The sequence below is a fragment of the Cupressus sempervirens genome, chromosome 10 (assembly GCF_028749045.1).
Source record: "Cupressus sempervirens isolate cs-2001-9-10 chromosome 10, ASM2874904v1, whole genome shotgun sequence".
NCBI lineage: Eukaryota > Viridiplantae > Streptophyta > Pinopsida > Cupressales > Cupressaceae > Cupressus > Cupressus sempervirens.
Window position 1 is genome coordinate 358,412,128 of NC_143127.1, and position 22,279 is coordinate 358,434,406.

Genomic DNA, 22,279 nt, shown 5'->3' on the forward strand with positions numbered 1-22,279 from the left:
TGCAAAGTTGCCAATTGCCAAATCTGTCTCATCTTTCATCGTGGGATCAATCTGTCTACTCCATTAGCTTTGGGTGGCCAGGTAAACCCTATCCCCAACCTCTTCTTGTCCCCTTCAGTGCTCGAACGTTCTCAAGCACGCTGAACCGGAATGTCCCTAAGGGTCACTAAATGCCACAGGGTTGCAATCTTTGGCGGGGCATATCTCAGAGCTTGTGTGAGATATGGATGAGATTCCAATTCCTAAAAGACAGTGTTGTAGAGACCTACAATAACCTCTCTCACTTTTTGGAGATCGTATTTCATTTTCATTCTACAACGCCATCTCGGGCGATGTTGAAACTTGCAGTGTTGGCCAGTACAAAGTTGCCAACTGCCAAATCTCTCTCATCTTTCATCATGGGATCAAACCATCTGCTCCATTAGCTACGGTTGGTCGAGTAAACCCTATCCCCAACCTCATCTTGTCCCCTTCAGTTCTCAAACATTCTCAGGCATGCTGAACCAGAATGTCCCTAAGGGTCACTAAATGCCATAGGGCTGCAATCTTTGGTGGGGCATATCTCGGAACTCGTGTGAGATATGGATGAGATTCTGGTTCCTAAAAGACCATGTTGCAGAGACCTAAAATAACCTCTCTCACTTTTTGGAGATCACATTCCATTTTCATTCTACAATGCCATCTCAAGTGATGTTGAAACTTGCAGTGTTGGCCAGTACAAAGTTGCCAACTGCCAAATCTCTCTCATCTTTCGTCGTGGGATCAAACTGTCTACTTCATTAGCTCCAAGTGGCTGGGTAAACCATATCCCCAACCTCGTCTTGTCCCCTTCAATGTTCGAACGTTCTCAGGCACGTTGAATCGGAATGTCCCTAAGGGTCACTAAATGCCACAGGGCTGCAATCTTTGGCAGGGCATATCTCGGAGTTGGTGCGAGATATGGATGAGATTCCAATTCCTATAGGACCATGTTGTAGAGACCTACAATAACCTCTCTTTCTTTTTGGAGATCACATTCCATTTTCATTCTACAACGCCATCTCGGGTGATGTTGAAACTTGGAATGTTGGCTAGTACAAAGTTGCCAACTGCCAAATCTCGTTCATCTTTCGTCGTGGGATCAAACTGTCTGCTCCATTAGCTCTGGGTGGCCGGTTAAACCCTATCCCCAACCTTGTCTTGTCCCCTTCAGTGCTCAAACGTTCTCAGGCATGCTGAACCGGAATGTCCCTAAGGGTCACTAAATGCCACAGGGCTGCAATATTTGACGGGGCATATCACGGAGCTCGTGTGAGATATGGATGAGATTCCAATTTCTACAGGACCGTGTTGCAGAGACCTACAATAACCTCTCTCACTTTTTGGAGATCGTATTCCATTTTCATTCTACAATGCCATCTCGGGTGATGTTGAAACTTGTAGTGTTGGCCAGTACAAAGTTGCCAACTGCCAAATCTCTCTCATCTTTCATCGTGGGATCAAACTGTCTGCTCCATTAGCTCCAGGTGGCCAGGTAAACCCTATCCCCAACCTTTTCTTGTCCCCTTTAGTGCTCGAATGTTCTTAGGCACACTGAACCGGAATGTCCCTAAGGGTAACTAAATGCCACAGGGCTGCAATCTTTGACAGGGCATATCACGGAGCTCGTGTGAGATATGGATGAGATTCCAATTCCTACAAGACCGTGTTGCAGAGACCTACAATAACCTCTCTTTCTTTTTCAAGATCGCATTCCATTTTCATTCTACAATGCCGTCTCGGGTGATGTTGAAACTTGTAGTGTTGGCTAGTACAAAGTTGCCAACTGCCAAATCTCTCTCATCTTTCGTCATGGGATCAAACTGTCTGCTCCATTAGCTCCAGGTGGCCGGGTAAACCCTATCCCCAACCTCATCTTGTCCCCTTCAGTGCTTGAACATTCTCAGGCACACTGAATCGGAATGTCCCTAAGGGTCACTAAATCCCACAGGGCTGCAATCTTTGATGGGGCATATCTCGGAGCTCGTGCAAGATATGGATGAGATTCCAATTCCCACAGGATCGTGTTGTAGAGACCAGAGATCAGGAAAGGATAAGGATAGCATAGTAAGAAAATGATTATTTATCTGGTGGATATAAGTATTTTATATAACAAACCATTTATATGCATAGTAAAAGAACTGAATATAGATTTGAGACATATTGATCACCTGCAATCTGATCATCTTCACAAGTATGCAACTTTTGTTTCACTATTTCATGCGGGTTTATTGAACTTTCTTAATGAGGTCATTTATAGATGGGATGTTCAAAGGTTGAGTTCCTATGGGCCGTCAATACTTTGACTATACTTTAAGTCAATGATTATCAATATGGGAAAAAATGGAACTCGTTGTATTTTGAAGTACTGAGAAGATGGCCTTGCCCTTCCCCAGGAGTTTCAAAAATGGGAGACATTAGGTAAGAGAGTGAAAATATTACTATCTCTTCAACACACATGACACAATTGGAAATGCAAATTTTGATGGTAATCATTTTGTGATAAGGGAGAGACTAGGGATGATCGTTGTTACTATCTCTTTAGTAGTGGATTTTTGTTTTCTCTTGAATTTGGTGGTGGGGGATTAGTGGTAATTCTCCTTGGATATTCCTTCTTATGATGTTAGTGACAAGTGTTGCTCTTTGAAAACACTTGTAAAATCTTTTTTAAATTATTAGATAAAAACAAAGAATTGTAAGTATTAAACATGATTAGCCTTTAGTTCCTAGAAGATCTTTATTTCCCCATCAATGCATTTAGAAAGTTAAGTTTTAAGAAGATCATAAATAGAAAAAATTAGAGAAGCGATTTAAACATTTATATTGATTGGAAACATGTGAGTCTTGAGTTTCCTCTGCCTTTTAAAGAACGTTCCTTAGCTAGCATACCTAATTCCACATTCCATAAGAGTGTCATTGCGGTAAAGATTTAGGAAACCAATTCCTCTAAGATAAAGCTTCCCATTCAATAATAATCTAGCCTATTGAGGTACATAATACTTCTCAATTAAACTTGTGTTAATTCAATATTAATTTTGTAATTAACTACAATTTCAGTATCTGTGTACAGGGGGTGACTGAGAAAACTATTTGAGGTCCAATTTAAAAATATATTTGTAAGGATCTCGACCAAGGTTCACAACTTCGATGATTAATACATTCATTCAAGCTAGAACCTCACTACAAAAAAATAATATATAAAAAAGGTAGTGAATAATGTTATGTCTAGATCCAAATCAACCAATGAAAGTCAAATCAGGATAATGTGGAACAACAATATATGCATTGAGTGGGTTGTCATACAAAAGCTTCAGAACAGAATTCATGTTTAGAATAAAAAGACCTTAAAGAAATTTTATGCTTGTAACACAAATGGCCATTCAAAATTGAATATGATTACAATATGTGAAATAGCATTACGAGAATTTGTAATGCTCTTGTGAACATTGTGTTAATTCTTGTAAGAATTCCTATTTGATAAGCTTTCCATAGACATTTCTTTGCCATACTAAGTATTTTTGAAAACATATTTGAGTAGAAGCACTATAGTAGATACTACATGATGTTTTAACAAATAAAGTAATGGGTTAAAGACTATTATTTCTAAGGTATTATGTCATAGTATTTTAATTGTAATGATCTTAGACTAATGATATTCTTGAAGGTAACTTTGACATGCATCAAGAATGACAACCTACAGCCAAGGCTATATTGTGCCTACAACCAAAGCCATAAATGCTCACAGCCAAAGCCACTAGTGCACATAGCCAAACCCATGGATGCTTATAGCCAAAGTCACAAGTGTTCGCAGCCAAAGCCATGAGTACATGAAATCGATGATCACAATTGTTTACAACTATTCACCAGAAACAACTTCTTTGCAATTTTTGAGAAATACTAATAAAGCAAAAAATAACATCTACTAGTTTGTAGACATAATGGCAACTCTCTAGCAATTGAATTTAATTTCATACATGCACATATCTAATTTAATGTCATACACGAACATATCTAATTTAACGTCATACATGAACAAACATATAATATAAAATGATAACCAATAATGTAATATACATTAACAAACACATAATATATTATGATAACCAATAATGTCGTATATGACCAAACATATCATATATTAACCAATAATGTCATACATCAAATAAATGTCATACATCAAATATAGAATGTCATATGTACATCAAATGTATGTCAAATATGTCTCTCTGATGCCTATATATATACATGGGGAAGGAAACAAGTCTCTATATATATATATATGTATCGAATATCTCAACTACATCTTTTCCTTCCCACAAGGGGAAGGAAACAAGTCTCTCGACATCCTTTGCCATCGTGTGGAGGGAGATAGTGGAGATGACGAGACCCTCCTAACACACTCACTTGACCTCTTGTTGAGGCTCTTCTCTAGGTCCAACTGATACAAAGAAAGTAGATATGAATCAATATTTATTATACGTTGAAATCAAATATATGTACACATAAAATTATTTATTTTCTTACCATCAACAAATAGTCACTCTATAAGTCCACCTCAAATGCTTGTGGACGATCAGGCATGACAAGACCCTACAAAAATTCAATAAATATAATCACTTGTAAATAACATTAGAAATTTTGAGATTAACTATTATAAAAAACAACTAAAATGAAGAAAATTCTTTCATACCTCCGTCGGTGGCTGTGAGCTAGCCACAACTGCGACCAATCCACTATCAATAGACTGTCGCAGATGAGGAGGTGTGTCCGACATCATGAGTTGCATGTCATACAATACACGTTATATCTAACATGAAACATGGAATAAATATAATTAAATGAATTAAATTAATATGAAACAATTGTACCTGTGTGAAGCTCGTATGATGTCTCTGCTCTGTGTCTATGCTAAAGGTTGAGGGTCCTGTGGAGAACTGATGCACATGCATAATTTTTTTTGTCAATCCTTAATATGATTATGTAATAAATATATGTATTAATTAAAATGATTAAATTGATACATACCTCAGGACTCGTCCAAGGGACAAAAAATGGGCCTGGAGGATCGCTGCTAGGCCCAATAACACTTTGACCCTAAATTTTGAACAATGTCAATAAATGCTAATTAATTAATCATTCACTATACATATGAAATGTAATCAAATTAGTAATTTACTTGTGTGTCAATGCCAAATGTCTCGTTCAGAAACTCATCGATGACAAGCCCATCATCCACAGCATCTCCAGCATGAGTGCCAAATGTGCATAGGGATCCGCATGAAGTGCACATGTGACCACGATGCATAGAAGGCTCCCCGTCAACTAATGGGCTCATGGAATGGATGAGGGTCTGTGTCAAAGCATTAATGGTCCCTAGAGTGCTGGCCTCTACATGTTCCTTCACAACTGAAGGAATAATCACATGCTCGTGTTGTGGATGGACCACAAGTGCCCTAACTACATTAGGGTCATGACGTACTCCTGGCCTCTCAAATGATGAACCCCCACCTCTACCCTGGGAGTCTAACATATCAAAATAATTGGGGATCTCTCCAAGGACAAACTCACAATATAATTTCTTCAAAAAATACATGGGGACCTCATGATTGTTGCAAGGAGGGGCATCAAAAACCATCCACCATCTATCCCAAAAATTATTTCTAATAGCATCGTGTATACACCAATGGATGGGAAATTGTTTAGTACCCTCTCTAATAGTATTTGGGTCATTGGGTTTTCTAAATAATGCACATATACTACCTTTTCATATTTCTTTTTTTTTAACATCTTCATATGACAATTTATTTGCATAAAATCATTTTTGTTCATCCCTCTTAGCCCACCAAATATCTAACTAACCACTAACTGAGGCTATCTGAGTGTTAATGGATTCGAGGGATGATGCCAATTGAGCCCTCATTGGATTGGTTTGTCTGGATTCTTTCAACCGATCAATGAGTCTTTCTAATTTAGTTTTGCCTCTCTGTATTTCATTTCTTATATTTTCCTATGTGCCTAGCGGAGGTCTTGCAATTGGTTCGAGTTGTGAAATTTGTTGTTCTTCTTGAGGAGGGTTTTGATTTTGAGGTTCTTGAGGGTTTTGTGGATTTTTCGATTGATTATGGACATTTCCTGATAAAAAATCAATTGAAATCCAACTAAATAAACAAATCTAAATGAAATTTGTAAAAACCCTACAAAAGAAAATCAAAAACCAATAAAACAATATGGAAAACATATTAAACAATGCAAAGTTAAGTTTATATCCCTTACCTCGTCATCGTCGATGTGCTCGTTGTCTTGGATTTCGTCGGTGAGGAGGCATTTTGGCAAATGGTGATGAACTTTTGCTATCAAACCCGCGTACGCACAGTTGGAGAGCCAAAAAGAAAAATGAAAATGATGGGCTGCGGGTCTAGGGCCCATCATATAACTTTTATCATATCAGAATAGTGTGTACGCGCTATTGAAAATTAGAAAAAAGAAAAAACCTTGTCATCTTTTTGGCACCACAACTCGGTACATACACCCCCATATGAATGATTCGAATATGTCCCTAGGGGTCCTAGGACCCATAAGGACATATGCCATCGTTTAAAGGGGTTCATAGGTCACCCTATGACCCCCTTTGACGCATATGAACAATTTGAATATGTCCCTAGGGGTCCTAAGACCCCTAGGAACATATGTCATCATTTAATGGGTCAAAGGGGGTCATAAGTCACCCGATGACCCCCTTTGACAAATTTGAACAATTCGAATATGTCCTTAGGGGTCCTATGACCTCTAGGGACATATGTCATCGTTTAATGTGTCAAATGGGGTCATAGGTCACCCTATGACCCCCTTTGACCCATATGAACGATTCAAATATGTCCCTATGGGTCCTAGGACCCCCAGGGACATATGCCGTCATTTAATGGGTCAAAGGGGGTCATAGGTCACCCTATGACCCACTTTGACCCATATGAACGATTTGAATATGTCACTATGGGTCCTAAGACCCATAAGGACATATGTCATTTTTTAATGGGTCAAAAGGGGTGATAGGTCACCATATGACCCCCTTTGACCCATAGAAACGATTAGAATATGTTCCTAGGGGTCCTAGTACCCCTAGGGACATATGTTGTCGTTTAATGGGTCAAAGGGGGTCATAGGTCACCCTATCACCCCCTTTGACCCATATGAACGATTCAAATATGTCCCTGGGGGTCCTAGGACCCCTAGGGACATATGTCATCATTTAATAGGTCAAAGGGGGTCATAGGGCACCCTATGACCCCCTTTGACTCATATGAACGATTCAAATATGTCCCTAGGGGTCCTAAGACCCCTAGGGACATATGTCATCCTTTAATGGGTCAAAGAGGGTCATAGGGTGACCTATGACCCCCTTTGACCCATTAAACGATGACATATGTCCTTAGGGGTCACGATGACATATGTCCCTAGGGGTCCTAAGACCCTTAGGGACATATTCAAATCGTTCATATGGGTCAAAGTGCGTCATAGGGTGACCTATGACCCCCTTTGACCCATTGAACAATGACATATGTCCCTACATATGTCCCTTTTGACCCATTGAACGATAATTTAATGGGTCAAAGGGGGTCATAAGTCACCCTATGTCTCCCTTTGACCCATATGAATGATTCGAATATGTCCTTAGGGGTCCCATGACCCCTAGGGACATATGTCGTCATTTAATTGGTCAAAGGGAGTCATAGGTCACCCTATGACCCCCTTTGACCCATAGTAATGATTTGAATATGTCACTAGGATTCCTAGGACCCCTAAAGGCATATTTCATCGTTTAATGGGTCAAAGAGGGTGATAGGTCACCCTATGACCCCCTTTGACCCATAGGAATGATTCGAATATGTCCTTAGGGGTCCTAGGACCCCAAGGGACATGTCATCATTTAATGCGTCAAAGGAGGTTATAGGTCACCCTATGACCCCCTTTGACCCATATGAATGATTCGAATATGCCCCTAGGGGTCTTAGGACTCCTAGGGACAAATGTCATCGTTTAATGGGTCAAATGGGATCATAGGTCATGCTATGACCCCCTTTGACCCATATGAACGATTCGAATATGTCCCTAGGGGTCATAGGACGCCTAAGGACATATGTCTTCTTTTAATGGGTCAAAGGGGGTGATAGGTCATCCTATGACCTACTTTGACCCATATGGCCCATTCGAATGTGTCCCTAGGGGTCCTAGGGACATATGTTGTCGTTTAATGGGTCAAAGTGGGTCACAGGTCACCCTATGTCTCCCTTTAACGCATATGAACGATTCGAATATGTCCTTAGGGGTCCCATGACCCCTAGGGACATATGTCATCGTTTAATGGGTCTAAGGGACTCATAGGTCACCGTATGACCCTTTTTAACCCATAGGAACGATTCGAATATGTCCCTAAGGTTCCTAGGACCCCTAGGGACATATGTTGTTGTTTAATGGGTCAAAGGGGGTCATAGGTCACCTTATGACCACCTTTGACCCATATCAACGATTCGAATATGTCCTTAGGGGTACTAGAACCCCTAGGGACATATGTCATCGCTTTGACCCATATGGCCCATTCGAATATGTCCCTAGGGGTCCTAGGACCCCTAGCGACATATGTCATCGTTTAATGGGTCAAAGGGGATCATAAGTCACCCTATGACCCACCTTGACCAATTTGAACAATTTGAATATGTCCCTAGGGGTCTTATGACCCCTAGGGATATATGTCATCGTTTAATGGGTCAAAGGGAGTAATAGGTCACCCTATAACCCCCTTTGACTCATATGAACAATTCAAATATGTCCCTAGGGGTTCTAGGACCCCTAGAGACATATGTCGTCATTTAATGGGTCAAAGGGGGTCATAGGTCATCCTGTGACTCCATTTGACTCATATGAATGAGTCAAATATATCCTTAGGGTTCCCAGGACCCCTAAGGACATATGTCATCATTTAATGGGTCAAAGGGGGTCATAGGTCACCCTATGACCCCCTTTGAATGATATGAACGATTTGAATATGTTCCTAAGGGTTATAGGACCCTTAGAGACATATGTCATCATTTAATGGGTCAAAGGGGGTCATAGGTCACCCTATCACCCACTTTGACCCATATGAACGATTTGAATATGTCCCTATGGGTCCTAGGAACCCTAGGGACATATGTCATCGTTTAATGGGTCAAAGACCTATGACCCCCTTTGACCCATATGACCGATTCGAATATGTCCCTAGGGGTCCTTGGACCCCTAGGGACAGATGTTGTCATTTAATAGGTCACCTATGACCCCCTTTGATCCATATGAATGATTCAAATATGTCCCTATGGGTCCCAAGACCCCTAGGGACATATGTCATCGTTTAATGGTTCAAAGGGGTTGATAGGTCACCCTATGACCCCCTTTGATCCATAGGAAGGATTTGAATATGTCCCTAGGGGTCCTAGGACCCCTAGGGACATATGTCATCATTTAATGGGTCAAAGGGGGTCATAGGTAAACCCTATGACCCCCTTTGACCCATAAGAACGATTCGAATATGTCCCTAGGGGTCTTAGGACCCCTAGGGACATATGTCATTGTTCAATGGGTCAAAAGGGGTCATAGGTCACCCTATGACCCACTTTGACCCATATGGCCCATTCAAATATGTCCCTAGGGGTCCTAGGACCCCTAGGGACATATGTTGTCGTTTAATGGGTCAAAGGGGGTCATAGGTCACCCTATGTCTCCCTTTGACCCATATGAATGATTTGAATATGTCTTTAGGGGTCCCATGACCCTTAGGGACATATGTCATTGTTTAATGGGTCAAAAGGAGTCATAGGTCACCCTATGACCCCCTTTGACCCATAAGAATGATTTGAGTATGTCACTAGGATTCTTAGGACCCCTAGGGACATATGTCGTCGTTTAATGTGTCAAAGGGGGTGATATGTCACCCTATGACCCCCTTTGACCCATATGAACGATTCAAATATGTTCCTAGGGGTCTTAGGACCCCTAGGGACATATGTCATCATTCAATAGATCAAAAGGGGTCATAGGTAAACCTATGACCCACTTTGACCCATATGGCCCATTCAAATATGTCCCTAGGGTTCCTAGGACACCTAGGGACATATGTTGTCGTTTAATGGGTCAAAGGGGTTCACAGGTCACCCTATGTCTCCCTTTGACCCATATGAATGATTTGAATATGTCTTTAGGGGTCCCATGACCCCTAGGGACATATGTCATCGTTTAATGGGTCAAAGGGAGACATAGGTCACCCTATGACCCGCTTCGACCCATAAGAACGATTTGAATATGTCACTAGGATTCTTAGGACCCTTAGGGACATATGTCATCATTTAATGGGTCAAAGGGAGTCATAGGTCACCCTATGACCCCCTTTGAGTCATATGAACGATTCGAATATGTCATCGTTCAATGGGTCAAAAAGGGTCATAGGTCACCCTATGACCCACTTTGACCCATATGGCCCATTCAAATATGTCCCCAGGGATCCTAGGACCCCTAGGAACATATGTTATCGTTTAATTGGTCAAAGGGGGTCATAGGTCACCCTATGTCTCCCTTTGGCCCATATGAACAATTCAAATATGTCCTTAGGGGTCCCATGATCCCTAGGGACATATGTCATCGTTTAATGGGTCAAAGGGAGTCATAGGTCACCCTATGACCCCCTTTGACCCATAAGAATGATTCAAATATGTTACTAGGATTCTTAGGACCCCTGAGGACATATGTTGTCGTTTAATGGGTCAAAGGGGGTGATAGGTCACCCTATGACCCCCTTTGACCCGTAGGAACGATTCGAATATGTCCCTAGGGGTCTTAGGACCCCAAGGGACATATGTCATCGTTTAATGCGTCAAAGTGACCTATGACCCCCTTTGACCCATATGAATGATTCAAATATGTCCATAGGGGTCCTAGGACCCCTAGGGACATATGTCATCATTTAATGGGTCAAAGGGGGTCATAGGTCACGCTATGACCCCCTTTGACCCATATGAACGATTTGAATATGTCCCTAGGGTTCGTAGGACCCCTAGGGATATATTTCTTCGTTCAATGGGTCAAAGGGGGTGATAGGTCGCCCTATGACCCCCTTTGACCCATATGGCTGATTCGAATATGTCCCTAGGGGTCCTACAGACATATGTCGTCGTTTAATGGGTCAAAGTGGGTCACAGGTCACCCTATGTCTCCCTTTGACCCATATGAACAATTTGAATATATCCTTAGGGGTCCCATTACACCTAGGGACATATGTCATTGTTTAATGGGTCTAAGGGAGTCATAGGTCATCGTATGACCCCTTTTGACCCATAGGAAAGATTCGAATATGTCCTTAGGGTTCCTAGGACCCCTAGGGACATATGTCATCATTTAATGGGTAAAAGGGGGTCATAGGTCACCCTATGACCACCTTTGACCCATATCAATGATTTGAATATGTCCTTAGGGGTATTAGAACCCCTAGGGACATATGTCATCACTTTGACCCATATGGCCCATTCGAATATGTCCTTAGGGGTCTTAGGACCCCTAAAGACATATGTCATCGTTTAATGGGTCAAAGGGGGTCATAAGTCACCCTATGGCCCGCTTTGACCAATTTGAAAAATTTGAATATGTGCTTAGGGGTCTTATGACCCCTAGGGATATATGTCATCATTTAATGCGTCAAAGGGAGTCATAGGTCACCCTATAACCCCCTTTGACCCATATGAACAATTTGAATATGTCCTTAGGGGTTCTAGGACCCCTAGAGACATATGTCATCATTTAATGGGTCAAAGGGGGACATATGTCATCCTGTGACCTCCTTTGACCCATATGAACAATTCGAATATGTCCTTAGGGTTCCCAGGACCCCGAAGGAGTTATGTCATCGTTTAATGGGTCAAAGGGGGTCATAGGTCACCTTATGACCCCCTTTGATCGATATGAATGATTCGAATATGTCCTTAGGGGTTATAGGACCCTCAGAGACATATGTCATCGTTTAATGGGTCAAAGGGGTTCATAGGTCACCCTATGACCCCCTTTGACCCATATGGACAATTCGAATATGTCCCTAGGGGTTCTAAGACCCCTAGAGACATATGTAATCGTTTAATTGGTCAAAGGGGATCATAGGTCACCTATGACCCCCTTGACCCATATGAACGATTTGAATATGTCCTTAGGGGTCCTAGGACCCCTAGAGATATATTCGAATCGTTTGTATGGGTCAAAGGGGGTTATAGGTCACCCTATGACCCCCTTTGACCCATATGAACAATTCAAAATGTCCCTAGGGGCTCTAGGACCCCTAGAGACATATGTTGCCATTTAATGGGTGAAAGGGGGTCATAGGTCACCTATGACCCCCCATATGAACGAATATGTTCCTAGGGGTCCGAGGATCCCTAGCGAGATATGTCGTTGTTTAATTGGTCAAAGAGGGTCATAGGTCACCCTATGACTCCCTTTGACTCATATTACCCATTCGAATATGTTCCTAGGGGTTCTAGGACCCTTAGAGACATATGTCATCTTTTAATGAGTCAAAAAGAGTCATAGGTCACCCTATGACCCCCTTTGATCCATATTACCTATTCGAATATGTCCTTAGGGGTCCTAGGACCCTTAGGGACATATGTCATCATTTAATGGGTCAAAGGGACCTATGACCCCCTTTAACACATATTACTCATTTGAATATGTCCCTAGGGGTTCTAGGACCCCTAGAGACATATTTCATCATTTAATGGGTCAAAGGGGGTCATAGCTCACCCTATGACCCCCTTTGACCCATATGAACGATTCAAATATGTTCCTCGGGGTCTTAGGACCTATAGGGACATATATCGTCATTTAATGGTTGAAAAGGGGTCATAGGTCACCCTATGACCCCCTTTGACCCATATTAACCATTGTAATATGTCCCTAGGGCTCCTAGGACCCCTAAGGACATATGTCATCGTTTAATACATCAAAGGGGATCAACGGTTGACCTATCACCCCCTTTGACTCATATATATTAATATGTATACATATTTAATATAATAGATATGCATATTATTAACATATATAATATACCTATGACGTTATTATATATATTAATAACATATATATATATGTATTACTTTATTATATTTAATAAAAATATTATGTTATTATATATATATATATATATAGCATACATATTAATATATATATAATTATAATACATATTATATATTTATATTTAATATATTACGTTATTATATATACTAATAACATAAACATTAATATTATAATATATAATACGTATTATATATATATATAATGTTATTATATTTAGTAAAAATAATAATAATATAAATTATATTTATAGATTGTAATAAGATTAACATAATATATTATTATATATTGCTAGATTATATTTTATATCTTTACATTACGTTAATATATATATATATATATATATATATATATATATATATATATATATATATATATATATATATATATATATATATATATATATATATATATATATATATATATATATATATAATGTATTAAAATACGTCTTTACATAGTAATATAAGTGAAATAATTTATAAATAATAAGCTATGATGTTTAAACCCAATTTTTCCTCCAAAATGGGTTGAGATTTTGAATTTGCCAATCGCAACATATCAGATATTAGATTTATAATTGGATATCCGATTTGGAATTGAATATTCGATTAGGCTTGATATTTACCAAGCCTACTTGGTCAACCCAAAAGACATGTTTGAAGAGGGTTTTAGTGATACTCAGACTTCGGGTAGCCGTCTGACAATGTTATTTTGATCAAAATTGAATAAAACGAAAAGGGTTTTTTAATATCGCTCTCTAGATTCCATCAATATAATTTATGTCAAATTCTGAGTTCGATAAGTATTTATTAGTTAATTATCAATGAAGATAATTGTAAAGTGCTGATTGACATACTAATTGAAAAATACCTATAACTTTCAAACGGTATAACATTTTTTAAATCTAAAAGTTGCATCACATTCTATACTTTGGCTAGTATAAGAAAAAAAATTAAAAATAAAAATTTGGCAAAATTTTCTATTAGTTAGGGTGGTCAGACACGAGACTTTTTTTTCTGAAAATGTTTTGGTAGAAAATTCATATTTAATTATTTGTTTGGAATAAAAATATCGAAAAATATGTGTCACATCCGAGCATGAGTCTACTTTTCATATCTATAATTATATTAAAAAAATATTATGATTTGATTTTGATTAAGGTGGTTAGACATACACCTACTTTTTATTTTCGCCCTGAAATTTTTTTAGTACTGCATTAAAATTCAAACTTTTGACCAATTAATTTTTTTTTCCTCCTTATAAGACCTAATAGTTTAGAAACTACATTCAATTTCTTACAGATTATTTTCTTACAACTTTTTGAAATAAATTCCATAACCACTTCAAAATTATGTGTCAAGTTGACATAAACTTAATTTTCTGATTTTTCACTGCCACTTAAGGCCATAGTTTGGTACACCATGATCCTGCACATACCCAACATGCTACTCATTTCTCACTCTTCTGAAGTGATGCCCTATGAAAGGCCTACCCTATTAAAGGCTACAACACACTATTAAATATGACCTAGTTAAAGGATTTAACCACCTTATTAGAAGTGGGCTTGGTTAGAGGACTTTAGAACATTCACTTGGAATGCCACCCTATTAAAGGATCTACAAATGTCTATTCAACCAACCTAAGTCCATAGGATTTTACCTTAACTGATACCATTGCTAGAGAGTAACAATAAGGGGTTTTGACCTGATTACAATTCACAACTTATCTTGCATATTTCAAATCACTATTTAGCTCTTCACAATTTGCCTAGCTTTAAGTCTCTGTAGCTCTGACAGCTTGTTCTCCTTTCAAGCTTTGTCTCCTTGAGTCTCCATTCTCAATGTACTAGTGCGATCTTCTTTCTGACCACTTATCAAAGCAAAGTCTATGTGCTCTGTTATTCCTTCTCTTGATGTTTTCTCCTTCACACCTTTCAACCACTTCAAAATTTTGGCACACCAACAACTCTTGCTTCTTGTCCTGTGACTCCTTAAATAGAAGTCTATAATTTCTTTTCCTGCTCAATTCTTCCCCCCTTAAATTTTAGTTTGAATGGATTAGGTAGGATTCATTGAATCTAACCCATATTTTTTTCCTTCTAGAAACATCATGAAGAATCCTCTTAAATTTTTTTAAAAATGATTTACATAAATTTCTATGTTACCAGCTCATCATCCTTATCCTCCAACTAGTTCACAAATTTCAGGGTACAACTTTGTTGGCTCAAATCTAGCAAATCTTTGGCTTTTTCAATAATGTGGTAGCTTGACACTATTGAAATTATGGTGCTCATCACATACTGTGTTACTTGGCATCAAATAAGTTTTTCTAATGCTCGACACCTACTATGGATTCACTCAACATCCACTAAGTGTTTCTGATGCTCAACACCTGTTACTTTGCTCAACACTTGAACACGCTTGGCTCCTTCTGTATCACTTGGCACACACTAGATTTTTCATTTGCTTAGCTCCAATTGAAAATTTGCTTGTCTTGAACTAGTTTTCTTGGCACTTACAAATGAACTTAGTTAAGCTTTGCAATCATTCTTGTTTCAACTTATTCCTCCAATGTTTCTAAGTGTGGCCAACCTCTATATCTCCAAGTATATTATCAATACATCATTTTACCAGTGTTTTAACTAATCCTTGCACTTCATTACAAAACCATAACTCAACCTTTCCCTTAGGTGCTTTTGTTACATCTTGTTGATTAAATCCTCTTCATCAATCAACTAAGTGATAGTACTTGGATCTTATAAGCAATTTTCATTCCAACAAATAGTAGGTTTGACATCAATGACAAAACAATGATTGAAAAAATTCTTTATCAACCATATTCCTTCTTTGGAACAATCTCCCTCTTTAATAGTAATCTTTTCAATCAGATTTCCAACAACATATGTTATAGATTTTGACATATGTAAAAGTGGACATTGTTAGAAAGGCTAGGATTACTATTGCACCAAAATATCAACCTATCAATGCCTGATAAAACCAATAGTTATAGAACCATAGGAGGTTGTGAACCCCACAAGGGATGATGGCCCACTGTCAATAGACATGTCATGCCAACATTTCATATAGTAGTTTTTAGTGTATATTCTATTAAAAGTGTCACTAATTGATATAACCAATCTTCTAATAAAAATACATTCTAATATTATTTATTGACCATTGGATTCTTAAATTGATTGTATAAAATAAATTTATGAATTAGCCATATTTTATCAAAAGGCTAATGGATAAGTGATACACAAATGAGATTCGATCATAAAACTAAGTCTTTGCACTCTAGTTTATGCTAAACCTAGGTCGTCTCCCTTGATAACACTTAAACAATATGTTTCCTTCCATATTGAGAGATTGTAACTTATGGTAAATGTTTCCTATGAAAATATACCAAGGAATATCTATTTATCTTAAATATAGCTATCATATTTAAATTTACAACATTCATTTACCAATTGGGAACAATTCTTATACTATAATTAAACCTAAACATAAGTTAACCATTGGTGTAGTTTCTAGCATATTCACGGTTTGTATAATGTTTTGGATTGGGCTATTATTTTCAATTTTTGGGTGCTTCGTTATCATCAACTTGAGTATTTGGTAATTTTGACTCAATGTGTAACCATGAACTCATCATCAACTGTTCCTTTCAAGGATTTAATATTTTTATACATGTATAAAAATTAGATTTATTTTCATTATTGAAATTCTAAATTTTGTAATGGCTCTATCTAAGTTGAGAATATTTAGAAGAATTATGATAATTAAAAAATTGGTTTTCTTTCAATCTATCATTGATTATTTTGAAAAGGGGGAACTATGAAAAATAGAGAAATGTTATTATTAGAGATATATGATGTCTTAATTTGTTTCCATATTTAAAATAAATTGTTACTTTTTACCACACATTGTTAAAGATCTTATTGGAAATGTAAAAGTGATCATTTCCTATGAGTTATTAGTTCATATGTATATGATAATATCTTAGAGTTTTTTCTTGTTTTTTAGTATCATCCTGTTCTTTGAACTTGCATTTAGGAGTTATATGGTGATATTAATACTCATTATTTTATTGAATATCATATTTTTTACTATGGTGTGCCCTACATCTTTCAACATGAATATCATATGATTATGGTACTACTACATAATTAGCAAATTTGGATCAATTTGAGACTTTAGATGAGGATGATGTTTCTTTGATTATTTCTAATTATTTAGCAAAGGTATTTGATTTAATTTCACTTGAGACTTCAATATTTCCTAATTAGTTGGAACTTAATCACCCTTTTCACTTGGTTGCACAAAACATTTCATTTTTTTAGACTTTTTCTTTGTTGGATTGGTATTTGATTTGTACTTAGATTTATTTTTGAAGTCTCAACTTGTAGATCTAGTAAACACCTTTGAAGGAATTTATTTCCTCTTTCTTGAAAGTTATTTTACTATCTACATCATCTCTGCCTTTGGATATTTATCCATAAATTAGTTTATGCACAATTCAACTTTGTCACCTTCATGTTTTCTTGATGAGAGTATTGCATCATTATAAAACGGAAAATTAGGAATATTAGAAATTTTTGAATGCAAAATCATTGTCTATTCTTCCATATTATCCAAAATATTCAAAATAGAAAGCATAACTACATCTATACATGGTTTTGTGACTTACCATTATTGTAAATGACTATTCATTATAGGCTAGATACATAGTCTCCCAAATTTCTATTTCTTTGGGGCACCAATTATATCTTCATTATAGATGCAGATATTAGGAAGGTAAGGTGGTCACATCGTGGGAGAGAAGGCTAGCGAAGGGTGATAAGGTATTACTAGTGTTGTGATCTTAATAAATCACTCATCCTATCCATTATGTTTAATTTTCATATATTGGTTCTAGATAGCACTTTCATCTTATGATCTATTTTTCTTTATTTCTAAGAGAATAGTTGCAATTCATTATACCCAAGTACCTAAAATGACCTACCTTTTAGGGCCCATCATCATGATCACATTGCATTTTTCTCCCTAGTTTACACTTAAGAGCACGTATTGGAGTAAATATGTTTTCACATATTTATAGTGATTAACTTTAACTTGGGTATTTAATATATTATAATAGTTGTGATTTAGTATTTCAATAGGTTTTTCTATTCACACTAGAGAATTTGTTAATACCCAACCCACATAAGCATACACATGATTTTGGAACATCTCTCTCTCTCTCTCTCTCTCTCTCTCTCTCTCTCTCTCTCTCTCTCTCTCTCTCTCTCTCTCTCACTCTCTCAATTGTCCAACCTCTTTCCTATACAATGAAGAGAATTGTACTTTGAAAAATACTAAAATTTCATATAATTGTCTTGGTTAATCTATCTTGTATTTCTCTATTTAAGTGTCTATGTTCATGATTCTATAACCTTGGGACCATAGTCCCAACATGGAATATCCAAGAGCATAGATTTTTTTTTCCTCAAGCTTAGTCCTTATAAAAATCTATAAAACTATATTACATAGTAGTTTTCTCTCAACTTTCTCCTAAACATCATGGGATTTTATTAGCATGATTATATTCAAAGCTTCAAAGTAATTCTTTGATACAAGAAGTGTTTTGAAGTAAATTAATAGAATAAATAGTTATTTCTCATACCTCAAAGTAGGTTCCAATAGTTCAAAGTATTCTTCATTAGTAGATAATAAAGAACATTATACCAAATTATTACCAAGCTATTAGTTTTCAGAATGTGTCCACATTGGATAACTTCATTCTTTCTAATAAATTTGGTTATATCCCTAGAATATGAATTTTAAACATTATTATTTTTTTGCATGAAAATTTTATTTTGATGATAGAAGAAAGAATTATAGAGTTTTTTTATTTATCTTGATGCCTAAAAATACTATGCTAAAGTCATATTTTTGTTTAGTATATGCAATATAAATACTCTAGTACAAAGGTAAAGGTGTAAATCTCATACAATGTTTCTAAAGAAATCCTATACTATCATCAACTAAAAATGGATCTCATTATGGTGAGTTCAATTCTAAATGGAAAATATCTCTTCATATTCTTGTTTATTATTTCAATTAAGGAACAAATTAGAGAGGACATAAAGTTGCATACGTTTGATCTTCTAGTTTCTAATGAGGGTTTATCCATGATACTAAAAAAAACATGATATATAACATCTTTCTCTTAATATACACCAAACTAAAAAATAATTAATCACAAATTGATTTTTATTCAATAATAATTAGGGGAGGTCTAAAATATGGTTATAGAATTGTTAGGATATATCTTATCTTATCTCTATACTTTGTACATGTTAAGGATATACCTTATCTTATCTCTAACATATAGTTTTTTTTTATGATAATTAGGGTAGGTTCAAAATATGATTAAATAATACTTTTGGATATACATTATCTTATCATATCAATGTTTCATTATTTTTGTATTCCTTGTTGTTGATAAGGGTGATAACCCTCCCCTTCACCAAGGTCTTATTTTATCCTCTACCAACATGTGTTTAGTAGTTCCCCAACTATTGGTAGATATGTTACCCATCCATAGCCAAAAATCCCTTTGAAAAGCTCTATCATAATTGTTGTATTGAGTAGTGATTTTCTCAAGGAGAAGATCAAACCTAATCCCAATGATAACAAAGAAGTTAAGCCTTCCAATTTTCCTTCTAAAGAGAAAAATATGCCTCCCATCTCCCTTGAAGATACACTTCTCAATACCACTCCAACAAAAAGGAAAGCTTTGATAGCTAAAAGTATCCTTGTTAAGGCTAGGAAAGTAAACCCCCATGAGAGGAATTTTATCAACATTAACCAAGGAGACTCTAAAGAAGAAACTAAATCGGATGAGAGAAGGAAAGATGGTACTTCTACTAAAAAGAAAAATAAATCTATCTTTGGGAAAATGAGATCTTTGAGGCTTGGAAATAAGAAACACACCAAGGAGAAATGGATTGAAGAGGGAGTGGTTTAGAAAACTGACCAAGAATATGCCTTTTGGAATCTAAAAATACTAAAAAATTTAAGGAAGAAAATTATGTTTAGGAAGAAAAAGCTACCAAAATTATGGTTAATTTGGGGAATGTGAAAGATGGTAATATTTTAGCCTATATATTAGGTAATAAAAAACAAAGAAAAGTAAAAATAATACAAAAAAGGTTTAAAAATATTTATCCTAGGAAAAGCCTTTCAATTGAAGGGAAAAACACATCTACACCAACAAAATATCTTTTATCGATAATAAAATATGGAAGTACATGGCTTTCTATTTGATTGATTTACAACATACCAAACAATCATATAAATAGATTGCATAAGATTCTTCATCTTTCACATGAATGTCTCTTTGAGTCCAAAACTAAGGCTCTTCATCTTTCCACATATTTAACACTTTACATTTCCATATGCATGCCTCTTCGCATGATGTATGGCATGAGGATTTTTGCATAATATGAACTTAAATATGAGCACAAATATATCTTTCAACTAATGACCATAACTATCATAACAAAAATATTTCTATGTCATAAAATCAAAGATGAAGATCTCTATCATAGTTATAAACTTTAACACTCCCTCTTAGCAAGAGAAAGATCATTAGTCACACATGCACACATAGCTTCAACCAAAGATGATAAGTCCACATAACATATGTTACCTTAGAATAACATAATCTGCCATAGTTACTTCATAAGCACATAGAATGAAGTCACACACATGAATTTCACCATGCCTGCTCATTGAGGGTATAACAAAGACTTTTATCTCAAAACTTATTCTATAGAAAGATTCATTTCCACCATGACTACTCATAGAGAGTGGTCTGTCACACCTACTCACAAAGGGTGGAATGAGAGCTCTCACCTCAAACTTATCCCAAAGAATAATACATTTCCACTATGCCTACTTGTAAATAATGGTCCATTTTACCTACTCACAAAGGGTGGAATAAATTCTTCAAACTATTTCCAAAAAAAAGCCATCAATAACCAAGATTTTCTCTTAATAGAGACTCCTTAGCAAGGAAAACTTTAGTAACTAATATTTTTTCTTAACAAAGATTCCCTCTAAGAAGGGACAACTTTAATAACAACAACTCCCTTTCAGCAAGGAGAACTTTAATCACCACAATAAGATGACTGTGTTGGAAGTAATTGTGGTTTTGAGAGGGGAAGTGAATCAGAACCAGTGCTTTTTAAAACAAGTGAGTAATTTTTAATTTAACATTCCATAAGAAATGAATGCATAAAGCTTGCTCTCAATAATCAACATTCAAGATGATAGAGTAAGAAAATAATAACTCACAAAATATAGAGACACAAGATTTGTGCCGAGTGGAAAACCCTAAAAAACTATTATGGTTTCATAATAGGGAGAAAAACCACTCCATGAACCTACTATTTTATTGAGTTTCAACTCCTTTTTACAACCAGCAGCTACAATTGCTTAGGGCTACAACCTTTCTTTTATCTCACTTTTGGATTTGGATTACAATCTTACATACACATATAACTATATTTTATACACTTATACATCTAAGAAATTTTATAATAAATTTTTTCGATCACTTTCAACAATTTTTGTGTCTCTATTTTTAAAACACCAATACACCTTTTCTCAAGATTCTATTAGCATTCTCATAAATAGAGAAGCATTTTTCATACATGTAAAGAAGTTGTTTAAAAAAAATCAATTTTCTAACTATACCAGTTTGAAGTAGTTATACAGGAATGCTCTTTGTACCAGTTCAAAGTAGTTATACAAATTGCCCTCTTTTCATTTTACAACACTGGGTTTTTACAAAAAAAGAAATCTTAATCATTAACTGTCAATAAAATGCCGAAACTAGTAGATGGTTTACATTTACAAACCAAATAAAAATGAGCATCATCTCCTTTAAACGGAGTCACCAAACTATCCATTTTTATATGCACTGAAGAACCAAACCAGTTAGGATTATATTCATCCCTTTTAAACCCTCCTGCTTTTATATTAAAAGATGTGTTTCAATACCTTTTACCAAAATAAAAGACTGTGATTCATTTTAGTCAAGTATTCACAAAACAAATCATATTCTGAGCTCT